This window comes from Gadus chalcogrammus, chromosome 2 (assembly GCF_026213295.1).
Source record: "Gadus chalcogrammus isolate NIFS_2021 chromosome 2, NIFS_Gcha_1.0, whole genome shotgun sequence".
Classification (NCBI taxonomy): domain Eukaryota; kingdom Metazoa; phylum Chordata; class Actinopteri; order Gadiformes; family Gadidae; genus Gadus; species Gadus chalcogrammus.
In genome coordinates, this window is record NC_079413.1 from 15,233,708 (window position 1) to 15,248,694 (window position 14,987).

At 41.0% G+C, this 14,987-nt stretch overlaps 1 pseudogene; it reads left to right on the top strand.

Moving 5' to 3' along the window:
• The first annotated feature begins 1,250 nt into the window (after positions 1-1,250).
• LOC130375694 (beta-1,4 N-acetylgalactosaminyltransferase 2-like) lies at positions 1,251-14,682 on the top strand (annotated as a pseudogene).
• The last annotated feature ends 305 nt before the right edge of the window (positions 14,683-14,987 follow it).

The window sequence follows — 14,987 nt, forward strand, 5'->3', positions numbered from 1 at the left end:
GATAAATGACGTTTTTGAAGAAATAGAGAGTGGTATGGGTTTTTCATTATTTGCAGATGATGGGGCAATATGGAAGAGGGGGAAAAATATGAAATTCATTGTTAAAAAATTACAGGAGGCAATCAATAGAGTGGAGGAATGGTCTTATAAATGGGGTTTTAAGTTTTCGGTAGGGAAGACAAACCTAATGTTTTTCACCAGGAAAAGTGGGAGATGAGATTAAAGTAAAACTTTATAAACAAGACCTAAAAAGAGTAAAACACTTTAAGTTATTAGGAATGTGGTTTGATGAAAGGTTAACATGGAATATACACATTCAGAAGGTTGTGGACAAATGTAAAAAGGTTATAAATATAATGAGGTGTCTAGTTGGAAAAGAGTGGGGGGCGGATAGAGTGGCACTAAAGGGTATATATGATGGTTTAATTAGAGCGTTTATAGATTATGGGAGTGTGGTATATGGGGCAGCAGCAGAGACACATATGAAGAAACTGGAAGGGATACAGAATCAGGCATTGCGTTTATGTACAGGCGGTTTTAAAACAACACCTATAGCTGCGCTGCAGGTAGAAATGGGGGTCATGCCTATTGATCTGAGAAGGCTGCAATTGTCACTGACATACTGGGTGCATTTACAAGGACATAGCAAGGACCATCCAGCGCAAGACACGTTAAAACCTAGTTGGGAAAAAGAGAAAAAGGAAGTAAGGAATTTTGGTTGGACAGCAGTGCAGAGGGCAAAAGAAATTGGAATTGAAAAGATACAGTTTAGTCCAACAGTACCAATTCCAGCACTCGCACCCTGGATTCTTCCAGATGCTACAGTAGATCTGACAATTTTAGAAAGGAAAAATAAAGATAGAGAGTTTGTTTGTAATGCCATAAGTGTGCAGGAGTATATTGATGAGTTCTATGGGTATGTAAAGATATATACAGATGGATCAAAGAGTGCAGAAAGTAAAGTAGGAGTGGCATTTTGGGTCCCGGAGTTTCGGGTGCGGGTGGGTAAAAGGGTCAGTGATGAAGTATCGGTGTATACAGCAGAAATGATTGCAATTTTATTGGCAATACATTGGGTAGAGGAAACTAGACCAGTAAGTGTTTTAATATGTTCGGACTCAAGTTCAGTTTTAACCAGTCTACAGAGCAGTAAGTCGGATAGCAGGCCGGACATTTTAATAGAGATAAAACAGATTTTATATAGAATAGAGAGGATGGGTATAACAGTGGTGTTTGTGTGGGTACCGGCACATATTGGAGTGAGAGGGAATGAGGTGGTAGATAAGGTGGCAAAAGAGGCAACAAAATGTGAGGAAATTGAATTACGTATAAATATCAGCAAGATGGAGGGTAAAAACATAATTAAAAGGAAAATGAAGGAGAAATGGCAGAAGAGGTGGGAGGAGGAGAGGAAGGGAAGGTGGTTTTATAAAATTCAGAGGAAAGTAGGAGAGGCCAGGGGAACAGGAAGGAGCAGAAGGGAAGAAACCGTAATATCAAGGCTGAGATTTGGACATACAGGGCTAAATGCATCGTTATTTATTGTTGGAAAACATGACACAGGGAGGTGTGATCATTGTGAGGAGCAGGAAACTGTAGATCATGTAATGAACAGCTGTAGGAAGTATGAAGTAGAGAGACGACAAATGCAGGATAAGTTGGCAGAAATTAAAGAAAGATATGAGTTGGTGAATATATTAAGGAAGATGTCAGGAGATAGATGCTATAGGCACGTATTTGGATATCTAAAAGAAACACATTTGATAAAGAAAATATGAAATCCGGGTAACTCAGGGTTACAATAGTAAATAAAGACGCATAAAGAAACCAGTAGGTGGCGGTAATGCACATGTTTGTTTGCCAACTGCCAATAAAACCAAAAAGAAGAAGAACTGGTTAGGAGTCACTGGGGCTAGGGGGACGCGTTAGAGTGTTGCACACGAGATCTAGCCATGCACTGTGACTGATTGTTCTGATCTGTTTTATTGGATTAAACAGTTATAATTAAGTTGCCTACGTCCTCCTTTTCCTCCGGCACTACAACGCATTCTTTAGTCGAGTAGAAATACAGGTAATTTGGTTAAAAAAATACTGCACTGAACTTCTTTATACTAAAAGAAAAGTGGAAAAGTACAGGCTCTGAAATGTTCTCAAAGTATCAATAATTTTTTTTCTAAAAAATAGCCCTGACATTTCTACCGGCTGTTTCTTTGCAAAGCTGACGTCACATTAATTAATTTCAAGACTGTTAAATAAAATAACAGTGTCTATTCCATGGTTCCCGCGGGTCCTTAAAAAGTCGTACTTTTTTTTGTGTGAAATTAAGGCCATAAAATTTCTTAAATTTACTGTAAATTTGCTCTAGGTATTACATTTTGCAGAGGGTTTTTTAAGACTAGGGGAAATTGTCGCACACAACAAATCACATAGTGCGTCTTTTAATTACGGCATTTTCAGGAGTTTTACGTTACGTTAACGTTGACATCAGTTACTCATCAGTAGGCTAACTTGCTGGCGCTACTTTAAGCTAGTGACGGCTGACATCATTAGGCCAACTTGCGCTACTTTCAGGATGGGACGGTGCAAATTCAATGAGAAATGGTTTGAGGAGGATACGTTTTGGGGGTGGTTGGAGAAGGCAGGTGGCTACGAGGCAAGGTGTCGTCTATCCCGAAAGGCATTCATACTAGGGACCATGGGAGCAAAAGCTCTTGAGTCCCACATGAGGTCGCAGAAATATATCCGATACTCCGTGGCAGCTAGCGGGACTACAACGATGCCCATATTATTTGAAAGAAGTGGACTGAAAAGTTCAGCATCCGTGGCTAGTACTTCACATCAGACGGCGTTAACCGGCTTTGTGTCGCCACCAGAAACCCAGAAGGCGGAGGTATTGTGGGTTCTCCACACGGTGAGCAGACATAATTCCTTCAAATCGAACGAGGACATTAGTAGCGTCTTGACTGCTATGTTCCCAGATTCTGAGTTTGCGAAGTCGTTCACCTGGGGTGAAAACAAAAGAAAACGGCCTATCTTGCAAAATACGGCATCGCATCTTTCATAAAGCGAGCTGTCACGCAGCATAAGCGATAAACAGTACGTCCTCACATGTTCGATGACAGTTAACAAAACCACTAAAAGCAAACGGATGGATATCCATGTGAGGTACTGGCCCACGGACGACACCGACAGCCATATCATATCGCGGTATTATGGATCACAGTTCATGCTGGATCATTTTAATGTAAGTATTCCAAACAGTAAATTAATAAAATTGTGTGTGTAGGGCTTTGACTTTTGCCCAAAAATCATATTCGAAGTTTGTTTGTTTATTAATATTAATATTCGAATATATTCAAATATCTATTCATAATACTTTGACCATTAAATTCCTTCAGTAAGACCTGGATCGAGCTTCGCGGGGTTTGTTTACCGGCGTTGCTATGGTTACCGGTCCTGCGTGTTCCGACGGTTTATTAGGTATCTAATAAATCGCTGTCTAATCAATACTTAATTCACTGCCTCTTCCGTGGTCATTACAATATTTTGAATAGACTGCGTCGGGTTCTCCGACGTCTCTCCCTCTTGGCCTGCCATAACAGGTTCGAATCTTAAGGGCTGCCTAATATTCGTTTGAATTTTGATTTATTTTTTGATATTCAAAATATATTATTAATAATAATAATAATAAATGAAATGTATATAGCGCTTAATATGGTACTCTAAGACGCTTTACATATTGCCCTATCAAAACTATGTAAGACAGACTAGGAATAAAAGAAAAACAGAGGTTAAACATGAAGAATTAGGTGGGAGTTAGGTGGGGAAGGCTAGTGTGAAAAGGTATGTTTTGAGGGCAGATTTGAAAGAAGAGAGGGTTGGAGAGACTTTGATGTGGGAGGGGAGTGAATTCCAAAGGGTGGGGGCAGCAACTGAGAAGGCCCGTTCACCCCAAGTCCGTCGCTCAGTCCGTGGAACTTGTAGCAGGTTGGCAGAATTGGACCTGAGGAATCGGGAGGGGGCGTGGTGATGGAGGAGGTCGGCAAGGTAGGGGGTGGCTAGGCTGTTGAGGGCCTTGTAGGTGATGAGTAAGATTTTGTAGTTGATTCTGTGTTTAATTGGAAGCCAATGGAGTTCACGGAGGACAGGTGTGATGTGTTCTCTGGAGCGGGTACCAGTGAGGAGGCGTGCAGCTGGAATCTGGACATATTGAAGTTTTTTGAGGACTTAGTTGGTGGTGCCGTAGAGAAGACCATTGCAGTAGTCAAGCCTGGATGAAATGAAAGCGTGGATGAGTGTCGCAGCAGCGGTAGTTGACAGGTTGGGGCGGAGGCGGGCAATGTTTCGGAGGTGGAAAAAGGCAGTTTTGGTAATATGGTTAACATGGGGGAGGAAGGAGAGAGTGGGGTCCAGGATAACTCCAAGGTTACGGATTTTGGTGGAGGGGGTGATGGTGGAGCCGTCAATGTTAAGGGTGAAGTTCAGAGTGGAGTGAGTGAGGGTGTCAGGACCAATGATGAGGATTTCGGATTTGTTGGAGTTGAGTTTGAGGAAGCTGTTTTGCATCCAGGTCTTGATGTCAGTCAAACAGTTGGAGAGGGATGAGAGGGTGGAAGGACTGATGCTTATTAGATGCTTATTAGAATAAGGAAGTTCGGCGTCAAAGCCTGTGTGTGTGTGTGTGTGTGTGTGTGTGTGTGTGTGTGTGTGTGTGTGTGTGTGTGTGTGTGTGTGTGTGTGTGTGTGTGTGTGTGTGTGTGTGTGTGTGTGTGTGTGTGTGTGTGTGTGTGTGTGTGTGTGTGTGTGTGTGATCACTGTCAGCCGTGTTTACATGGACACATCTGATCCGCATAGATGTGGAAGAACACCTCAATCGGAATAGAAAAGCATCATATATACGCCTCAATCGGAATACAATTATCTGTTCGGAATATAATTCTATTCGGCTACAGAAGAGCTGGTGTAGTCCGCTATAATCGACGTGCATACACTTATTCCGATTAGTTTGGGGTTTAACTTAGAGCAGCTGCAGTAGTTCGCATTTGGTCCACTCCGCACACCAAATTTCTCCTTGCCCCAAAAAGAGCTCCAATGGAATAACTTATATTTGTGACGCCCTTCTCATCAACTACATCCATCCTTCCAAATCCTGTGCAACTTCAGGCTTTTGTCATCGGCCCTCGACCGATGATTGGGGGCTGTCTAATAATGTACAGTTATCCCCTACCTTTGATGACCACTCCATTCGAGCTACTGCGATCCACTGTGTTCACCGAGGAAGACTTACGCAGTGCCTGAATCTCCCGTATCTGGGAGGGGAATGAGTTGAAGGCTGCCTCCAACACGCCAACAGATAGGCCTACTATGAGTACACAATCGTTGTTAAACGATTGTTGTAGGGTCAAGTCATGTCCTGTTGCGTGTGTCTATATTTGTGTCTCTGAAGCGTAAAATCCTTATTCCCCCCCAACTTTAGAGCAATATATATTTCTAAAAGTTAAACCTTTCTCCTTGCATTGCCTTGAAATTGCCCATTTTGTATTACAATGAAAGGGATATTTCTTAGACTGGTCTTGATTTATGTACACGAGAGTGCAGAATCCCTTTGCAAATCAGAGGTCATAGCATATATTATCGTTTATGATGCACATATTCTGATTGTTGAAATTATGATTATTGTTACTAATGATTATGCCAGTATTGCCGTGTTCTTGAAGAAAGTAGTCCAATCCGGGTCGCTTTAACTCACCTTATTTGTTATAGTATTTCGGCATGGTAACTATGCAGCAAAAGGAGGGGAATTGTATTGAACACGCGTGTGAGAGACAAACAGCAGGCCTCTGTATCTAATGGTGCGTTTTAATATCCATCCGACTCGGAGGTCCGAGGACATTGCCTAGCGACACGCACAAACACGCCCCTTTTCCTCGGACGGCGATCTCGCCATCTCGGTTGAACTCAGTGGTGACCGAGCAAAATTCCGAGACAGAATTCAAGATGGCTGCGCCTATTGTGACTTGAAGTATGCACTGTTTTCATTGTGCTTGGACCACTTTGGTAGCCTGGTTCTACCAGACTCTCGTACTTCACTTCATTTCATTTCATTTGTACAGAGAGTCTGGACCTAATCAATTGACAAACGTTAACTCACTTGAAGGCGGGTGTCTGTTGAAGTTTAAAATGATTGGATCTGCCCAGTGCCACTCTGGATCTGCCATCACCAATCGTTTGGTTGTGACGTATGTCATGCGCCGGGAATCACGCGCAGGTTGTACACAAACCAAACACCTTGCGCGTCTGCACGAAAATGTCCGGCAACGACAGCTGCAGGTTTTGTTCGTCGAATTTAATTTATCGGGGAAAAATTGCACATTGTAAATCAATATTTTATAGTAAGGCCAGAGATTATGTATGCAGTCAGCTTTCGAAGCTGGGTCTAATCGTTGACAACACGCCGCTTCAGTCGTTTCATTGTTCTCAGACACGCCCTCTGTTCGCTGATTGGGCGCACGCTGTGGTAGCGCAGAAAACCAAATTACATACAGCAGGTCCAGACCTAGTACTGAAGGGAAATTCAAATTGAGCAGAAGTACTTAGGCGGGCGGAGCCAGGCTACCACTTTGGTGGTTTAAATGGTCATTTCAATCACTCGTATTACTTCAATACCTTACTGCGTCCGTATCTCTGCCTATGTACACAAATATGTTTGTGTACAGCACTTTGGTCAACTACTGTTGTTTTAAATGTGCTATATAAATAAACTTGACTTGACTTGACTATGGCCTATAGCCTACTTATATTGGATCGCCTGTCGCTGCCGCGACAACAGCTTTCCGGCTGGCGTCCATGTTTTCCTCCAACGACCGAGCGAAATAATAAAACGCTTGAAGTGTGGGCGTGGCGTCAGATCCGAGATCCGAGTCGGTTCGCAGAGAATACTCGAACGCAGCATAACTCGCAAGTCTGGACTGCCGGATGTTTCTGCTCTCGTTGGCTCCAGGTCCTGTTTTAATACTGAGTAGGCGTGGCCTATGTGACGCATTAGCTGCGGCTTCCTCACCAGTCTAAAGGTGCTGCCATCTGTGGCTGGAGTAGTTATTGCAGCTTTCAGTTGGGTCCTGCTCCCCTTGTAGCTATGTATAGTAATTATGGCTTATGTGTTCGATCCTGCTTCCTAGTGGCTATGTGGGGGTAATGCAGCTTGTGTGTTCGATCCTGCTTCCTAGTGGCTATGTGTGGGCAGCTTTTGTGCTTAAAATACGTAACAGTATGAATCTATATGATTATCTAGTCCGTACTATGATTTGACTGGTAAAGCCTTATTTGGTTGCTTTGTTCTGATCAACCAATCTGAGTTAGTAGATTGCATCATCTGATTGGATTAATTTGCATAACATTTGCATTATTATTTTCCTTCTTGAAATTCACCATTCTTGACATTCTTCTTTCTTGACATTCCCCACATATGCCTTTCATGATTTCCTTTTCACACACCCAACACCTTGCCTACAATGCAGACATAATGTTCTCCTTATTCTACCAATTATAAATGTCATGATTTGCTCAAACTAAAGTGCCACGACCAGTAAAACGTGTTTGAGTTAAGCACTGAGGGCGTTGCCTCTCACAGACATTGCGAGGGGGCCACTGCCCCTCACAATTTCTGTGTATGGCCCTGGTTATTTTACTTGATGCAGTTCGAGGCAGACTAACTAACTAACTTCTAGTTTATCAATTATTTCCCTTGAAACAATAGCCCTCTCTTGGGCAACGGTAAGTCATCTTAATAATATAAATGCTAGTAGTTAATGCTGAAGGATTTGGTAGAATAATAATACTTTTTACAATTCGTAAATGGATTATTTGTTTTTAATATGGATAATTTACATTTACATAACATTATCCAGTTTTTCCCAGCATATTACCTTGGTTAGCATTTTTATTTTCTCTTTCATTTGGCGATATTTCCTCTGCACTAAAATTTGGGGAAAAAAGAATAACAATATATATGCTACTCTTATGCAAATCTTGTGTTGCACCTTAACCGCAAAGTATAATGTTTTTGCGGTTTTGCAGCAGCATACATTTTATTTTGCTGCTGTAAAATCCCAATATTCCTTCAGAGATGATGAAGTCTTATGTTGTTGGTGGATAAATGTCCATCCATAAACGTCCAACAAAGTTTGGAACACAATGCAAACAAGAGTGCACATATAAAACTGACCATTTTATTGTGCGCATCAAAATTGGTAAAAACCTTTCGTTTTTTCTGTTAAATTATCTTTATGTGTTTGTCTCCAGATGAGCAGTTTTATCAGATCGGGTTTGCTGCAGCTTCTTCTGCTTGGTTTCTTTGTTGTTATGGCCTTCTTCGGATTCTTCCAGAGCTGTACGGTAGAGCACAAGCGCTCCCTCATCAGAAGGTGGTAGGTGCACATCTTTATTTATGCATATGTGTATCATTCTATTTTAACCACAACCTCTAGCTAATGGATGGAAATGTCTACATATGCAGCTTTCAACCTCTGAAGCTAAGAACGATCCCCACAATAAATTCTAGGCACACCTATTTAAAGTGTCCTAGCATTAAAGTTGTAGGAAAAGATTATAAAAAATTCAGAGAAAGATCAATGCAAGCAATTAAATTATTTGTCCAAAAAAAATGTATTATGTGGTTTCATTATTCAATAATGAAGCAACTCATAAATATACTACAATTATTTCATAAACCAGAAATACTTTCAAAAAGTTTTGCCAGCTCAATCTTGATGCTGTTCAGAAAATTGAATTCCAACATATTTCAAGGCAAAACATCTTGTCAAACGGCTTGTACGTGTTGGCCTGACATGACTGAATGACAACACCTGAACAAGCTTTTCAGGTTGATAATTCAACTAATCTTACCCTCTCTAGGTCTCCACCCACCGGCCTATTCATCCCCCCTTCTACCTGCTTCTGCATAAATGACTCGTATATTCTGGACAACAGCATTCCTAGTGACCAGCTGGCAGAGATTCTGGAACGACGGGGCAAGGAGTACAAGAAACACCAGGCCAGGTACGCACCGCCAATAGTTCCAGGGACAATTTTTTGGCATACTTTAATGTCATCAAGTAAGAGCTTGTAAAATATGTAATACTAATACGTTGTGGAATGTAACACAATTTGCTGCTGCCTCTATTCTCAACACTTTCAATCTCGCTGTCCAGATTAGTTTGATTGACGGATAGTCCCGCTTATGATAGCATTCCTTTCCCTCTGTGGGGGATACAGAGCTGACTGGTCAAGACAGAAAAAGGTTTACCTTTACTATAGGTACAAATTTACTCAAAACATTACTTCCCAAAAATATATATAACTTTTTTTAAAGTATTTTGAGTAAAACAATTTGAATTGTATGGCACAACTCTGTCTTTTAATCACAGTACACAATTGTGTTACAAGTTGAAAACAATTGTGTTACAAGTTGAAAACTTTCGTTTTACAAATGAAAAAATCTTAATGGAATTAAAATGAACCCATACTGAATAGTATGACCAAGGGTGATGGATTGGTAGAGAAACATTTGGGCGTGAGGAATGATTAAATTCATTAGTTAATTAATCAACAAATCAATTTATAAACTGCATTGAACTGCATAAATGAATTTATTTATTGTTTATGTTTGAATGTGTTCATTGATGAAGTAAAGTTGGATAGTTGATAGTTATTAGTTAGAATATTAGTGAATTAATATTTATGATTGGTTAATTGGCCTATTGATCGTATTGGTTAATTGGATAAGCCCCTTATATATATTTATGTCTACATATTTTCTATCTCCCATGTCCAGAACAAGCTCCATTTTGAACACACTCCTCTTTGCTCCATCCAACTCTCCACTGCAGTATCCCATTCAGGGTTTCACAGTTCGTCCCATGGTCCCCACTCTCATTCCAGGTACAGTACTACAATGCACTTTGGTGGTTCAATTACGAAGGGCTAACACTGCCCTTTAGTCCATAGTAGTTCAGGTTAGGGCTGAACGTTTGGGGAAATAATCAGACTGCGATTATTTCAACTAATATTGCGATTGCGATTTAGCATGTGATTTTTCTTTTTAAAGTTCCTTATGTTCTGTATTACTCACTCGTCAATTGATTGACGGAACAGGGGCACGTCAGGGGCCAATCAGATTTCAGCAGGGGCCAGGGACCCTGTGGCCCCACCCCTAGAACCGCCACTGACTATGACCAACACAACAGTAGTCATCATATAAACTGCTATTTCCTTTAGGCCAGGCCTATATGTTGAGAAGAATTAATGCATACATTTATATTATAAAATCTTCATTTAACTATTGAATTTTAAAAGAAAAATAAATAAATTCGCCAGACCAAGCTCAATCGTAGATTGCAAGTTGGTCTGGGGAAGCTGCTGTCATTTTCTTCAGCACAAGAGGCGTGATCAATGGGCCTAGTTGAAATGACTCTGTACGCAATTGGCTGCATGCCGTTGCTTCCCTGTCGTCATTGTGTTAAACCAGCCAATAATGTGACAGGGGGAAAAGCCAGCTTGTGTGATTGGCTCCCGCAAAAACATATAGAAACTAGAAAGAAATGTATTGCTCTTCTGCAGGGTGAACTTAAATCGCCGGCAGAATGTGCTACCCAGTCTACTACACATGTGTTCAATGTGCTCTATCCACATCATCACTTTTGTCTTCCTTCTATGTTCAAAGTATTCCTCAGGAAGTAGCTTCACCCAAGAAATTCATTCTTAAAGATATATTTGTTTCAGGTTTAGCGCTGCACACACAGAAAAGAAGCAGCTACAAGGTTGGTATTTAAACTCTGGGTGTTATGTCAAAAATGTCCGGACATCTTACAGCTACTGGTTACATTTCCCTGATGCCCTGATACAGTCTTATGTCTGGCCAGCATCAATACACGTCCCCTTACATAATTATTGGTTTCTCATTAAAAGTATAGGGTATAGTCAATCAATCAATGAAATGCTCTTATAAGAAAATACATAATCTGGTATCTGAGGCTGTGCAATAATCCCATCCAATAAACAAACAGGTCAGCCTTCAGTTTATTTACTTCGGGCCTCTTACCTAAGCTCTGCCTGTGCACTTACGAATTAGTTAAACTGTACGATTTTGAGCCAAACACACACACACACACACACACACACACACACACACACACACCACACACACACACACACACACACACACACACACACACACACACACACACACACACACACACACACACACACACACAATTAACATACTTGTATTTTACAGGTTTTACTAAATGTCACCAGAGGTATCCTCAGTCTAGGGACCCCAAGAGATGAAGATGTTGTCAATGGTGATTCATAAGCTCTATCATTGTTTACATTGTTCCAATGTGTAATTAACGTGAACAGGATTGACTTGTTTTATTTGTGAAAACCAATAGGTAGCAGGAAGAATTTGATCATCTTGGAGACGGATAGCTTAGCGGAAATGAACAAACTTCTGGCGAAGGTCACCTATACCAGCACTGTGTACCACATACACACCGGAGACCTGGGTAGTCTAAGTCCTTTTCAATTGATCTCGACTGGGAAACATTTAATGAGATATATGGGTTGGAGGATGTAATTCAAACTGAAATTAATGCACTGGTAAATATTTTATACTAAATATTCTTTGTTGAAGTTTTATATTGAAGATTTATCTTTGTTAAAGACTTATGCCAATGTAATGTTATCATTTTGGACTCAAAGCCATCCGCTACTTCTTCTACTCATTACATTTGTGTCAAATCTTATTTTCGGTTGGAAAGAAAAATATCCAACCCAACAAAATCTTTTCTTTGCAGTTCACTTCATGTGTGAGGTTCACCAAGCTGTGTTCCCCATCGTCATTCGTCAACCAACCCTACCTGTGCTCTTCGACATTGGAACAGGTAGAACAACAAATGTCTATTCTTATATATATATATTATCCGTTTTTACCGTTGTGTAGAACTATGCACCCTTACCTTCTTCCTCTCTCTATCCCCTTGCATCCTCTACTCCTGATGACCACGCCCTCCGACTCACTAACACACACACAAACAAACAAACAAACAAACAAACACTCTCTTTTCACAAGCCATCAGTGACCAAGTGACTGTCACCACTAAGACCTTCATGCGCTACAAGGAGTTGAAGCTCCTCATAAGAAGCTTAAGACAGCACTACAAAGACATGACACTCATTGTGGCTGACGACACCCATGAGCCGGAAAAATCATTGAAGAAAATGTTCTGCATTACATTATGCCCGGGGGACAGGTAGGGCTTTATACAACAACCAGGGGGTGCTGTGAGTTCGGGGCTCCTGCACCCCCAAACCCTGCACACACACTTTTCCCTTTATAGTTTCTAATCACCTGAATAAATGGATCGCCGCAAATACCAGTCATCATCGCTTCACAGTTTACCCGGCCAACGACAACAGCTATGGATGAAAAGAAACGCTCAACTCTGGAATGCAACTTTCTTTAAATCTTAGCTTATCAGTTAACACAACAGATAAACAATGAATGCTGACATGGGGCTCGTTTCAAGTAGCTAGTTAAAATACCATTGATTGAACCCTGTATACAGACAGAGAACTTCCCTGTAATGTCTAGTTATTTTAATTTCAGAACATATGATTTAAATTCCAAGGAACGAGTTCACTCAATCTCGAATAGGTTGAACCACAAATTGTTTCTTCATATCAAGCCCTCATCTTTTGCGCCCTAATAAAGGATGGATCAGGGAACTCAATAACCGTTGTTGCTTTTGCCAATATTGGTGGACGCCTAGTCTACGACAATCCACAGACAACTAAATATGTAGTGAAAAGCATTTGCCTTTGCTTAAATGTTTTATGAGAGTTTATGATGTTGAAAAGGGACCTCTTCAAAAGCAAAATTAAGAAAAACAATAGTAAAAGTAAAATTCTTACAGTAAGTTAACGTCAAATCTTTCCGTTCCACAGGCTGGTTTGCTGGCAGAACCCTGGCTGTCTCTCAAGTCACCACCAAGTACTTTCTTTGGGTGGATGATGACTTTCTATTCACTGAGAAAACAAAGATAGAGGATCTGGTGGAGGTGATGGAGGCAACACCAATGTTGGATGTGGTGAGAATCATATTACTCATTGATCAAATAAATTATTATTATTCTTCCTTATCCGGGGCCGGATTGAGGGGGCAGTAGCTCTAGCATCGGGCCCCCAGACTTCCCTTTCCCCGGCCACATTGATCAGCTCTGATGGGGAGATTACTATTATTACATTAGGAATTAAGAAGAGTATGTGTGAGTTATAACGTCTAGTTATCTTTCTTAGGTTGGGGGTTCAGTGGATGGAAATCAGTTCTACTTCTCCATCAACTATGATGAGGGAGATGGAGTCACTGGAGGCTGTCTAGAGAAGAAAAACAACAGAAGATTCCACTCAGTACCTAATTTTCCACAATGCCACCTCGTCAGTGGGGTGGTCAACTTCTTCCTGGCTCGTACCGATGCTGTGAATCGAGTGAGATTTGACCCCAAGCTGAAGAGAGTGGGACATCCAGGTATGTAACCGGCCATATCTACATGTAGTCCTTTTTGGTTGTGTAAATACATACACAATGAATGATAATGAGATGCCTAAATTTGGAAAGGGGATTCTTGAATGAGGTTAGGCTGTTAGCTTCAAGATGTAATTCTTGGATGCCAAGGTAGCGGTTCTGTCTTTAAAGGTGACATATTAAACCACCAGGTGTGAGTGTGACTATCTGTCAAAAGTCGTTTTGAAAATCAGCCTTTTCTGACATCTCAAGTGGGCGTGTCCAACTAGATGTATGCTGGACGGCTTGCAACGGCTAATCATAACTCACAACTGCTGGTATAATATGTCACCTTAATCACTTGCTACCACTCTCCTTATATGTCCACACAAACTTGTGGTTGGTTACCCAAGGTTCCACTCCTTTCAATCTGGAATGCAAAAAGTTTTCATACCGCATTGCAAAGGCTGGGTGGTGTCGTCTGGTCATTGGTGCAGGAATTTAGGGCTCCCGGAATGGTGCATGATCATTGCAAGAGTGGCAAGAAAGTAAGAAGTACCCCATGAAACTTTAAAGCATAAAGGAGAAGATTACACAGGTTATATAGAACAAGTGAGAAGGGACAAGTACATGTATCGTCTATCCATGTATGTGCGTAACTTAAGAAGATATTATTCTGGTCAGTACATCTACATGGTCTTGGTATGTGAGGTAAACATAAACTTGGCCACACGAGGCTTCACCTGCTGGAACATATCCGTTCTCTAAATAGGCCTAGGACATGGTATAAATTGCCATACAGGAGAAACCTTTGATTCACATATTTGGAAGTTATATTAGCATTTACCAATGTTAGTGAAGTTCTATAATCTCTTCCACAACCTCAAATCTTCATTTGTTTTTTTCTCAATAGAATTCTTCATGGATGGACTTGGTCAATTGATGGTTGCAACATGTAGTCATGTTTCCATCAGCCATCAGCCTAGAATGATGAAACCTGAGTACAAGATATTCAGACACCCCACATCGGAGGAACAGGATTCAAAAAAACGGCTGTACCACTACAAAAACTACCTCAAATGTATCCGCTTTGGATAGGACAACAACTCTTTCAATGACAAATTCACATAAGAAAATATTTTGGCGGCAAATCCAGACATATTCAATAAAGAAAGTCAACCTCTAGCTTCAGGTAAACTTTATGTCACTACTCAAAGGAATACGCAGACAGTGTTGTGCCTGAAGCGTTCATTGAATTGATAGTTCATGTAACGCGTTCCATATTTTGGGGCGAACGTGAACTGAACGTACTGTATTACTGCCTGATGAAGCATACTGTGAACTCGTTTCCTTCTGGTGTCTGTGAACGGCACACTCACATCGGTTTAACTTCGTTCAATAGGGGGGTTATTTGTTCATCAACACG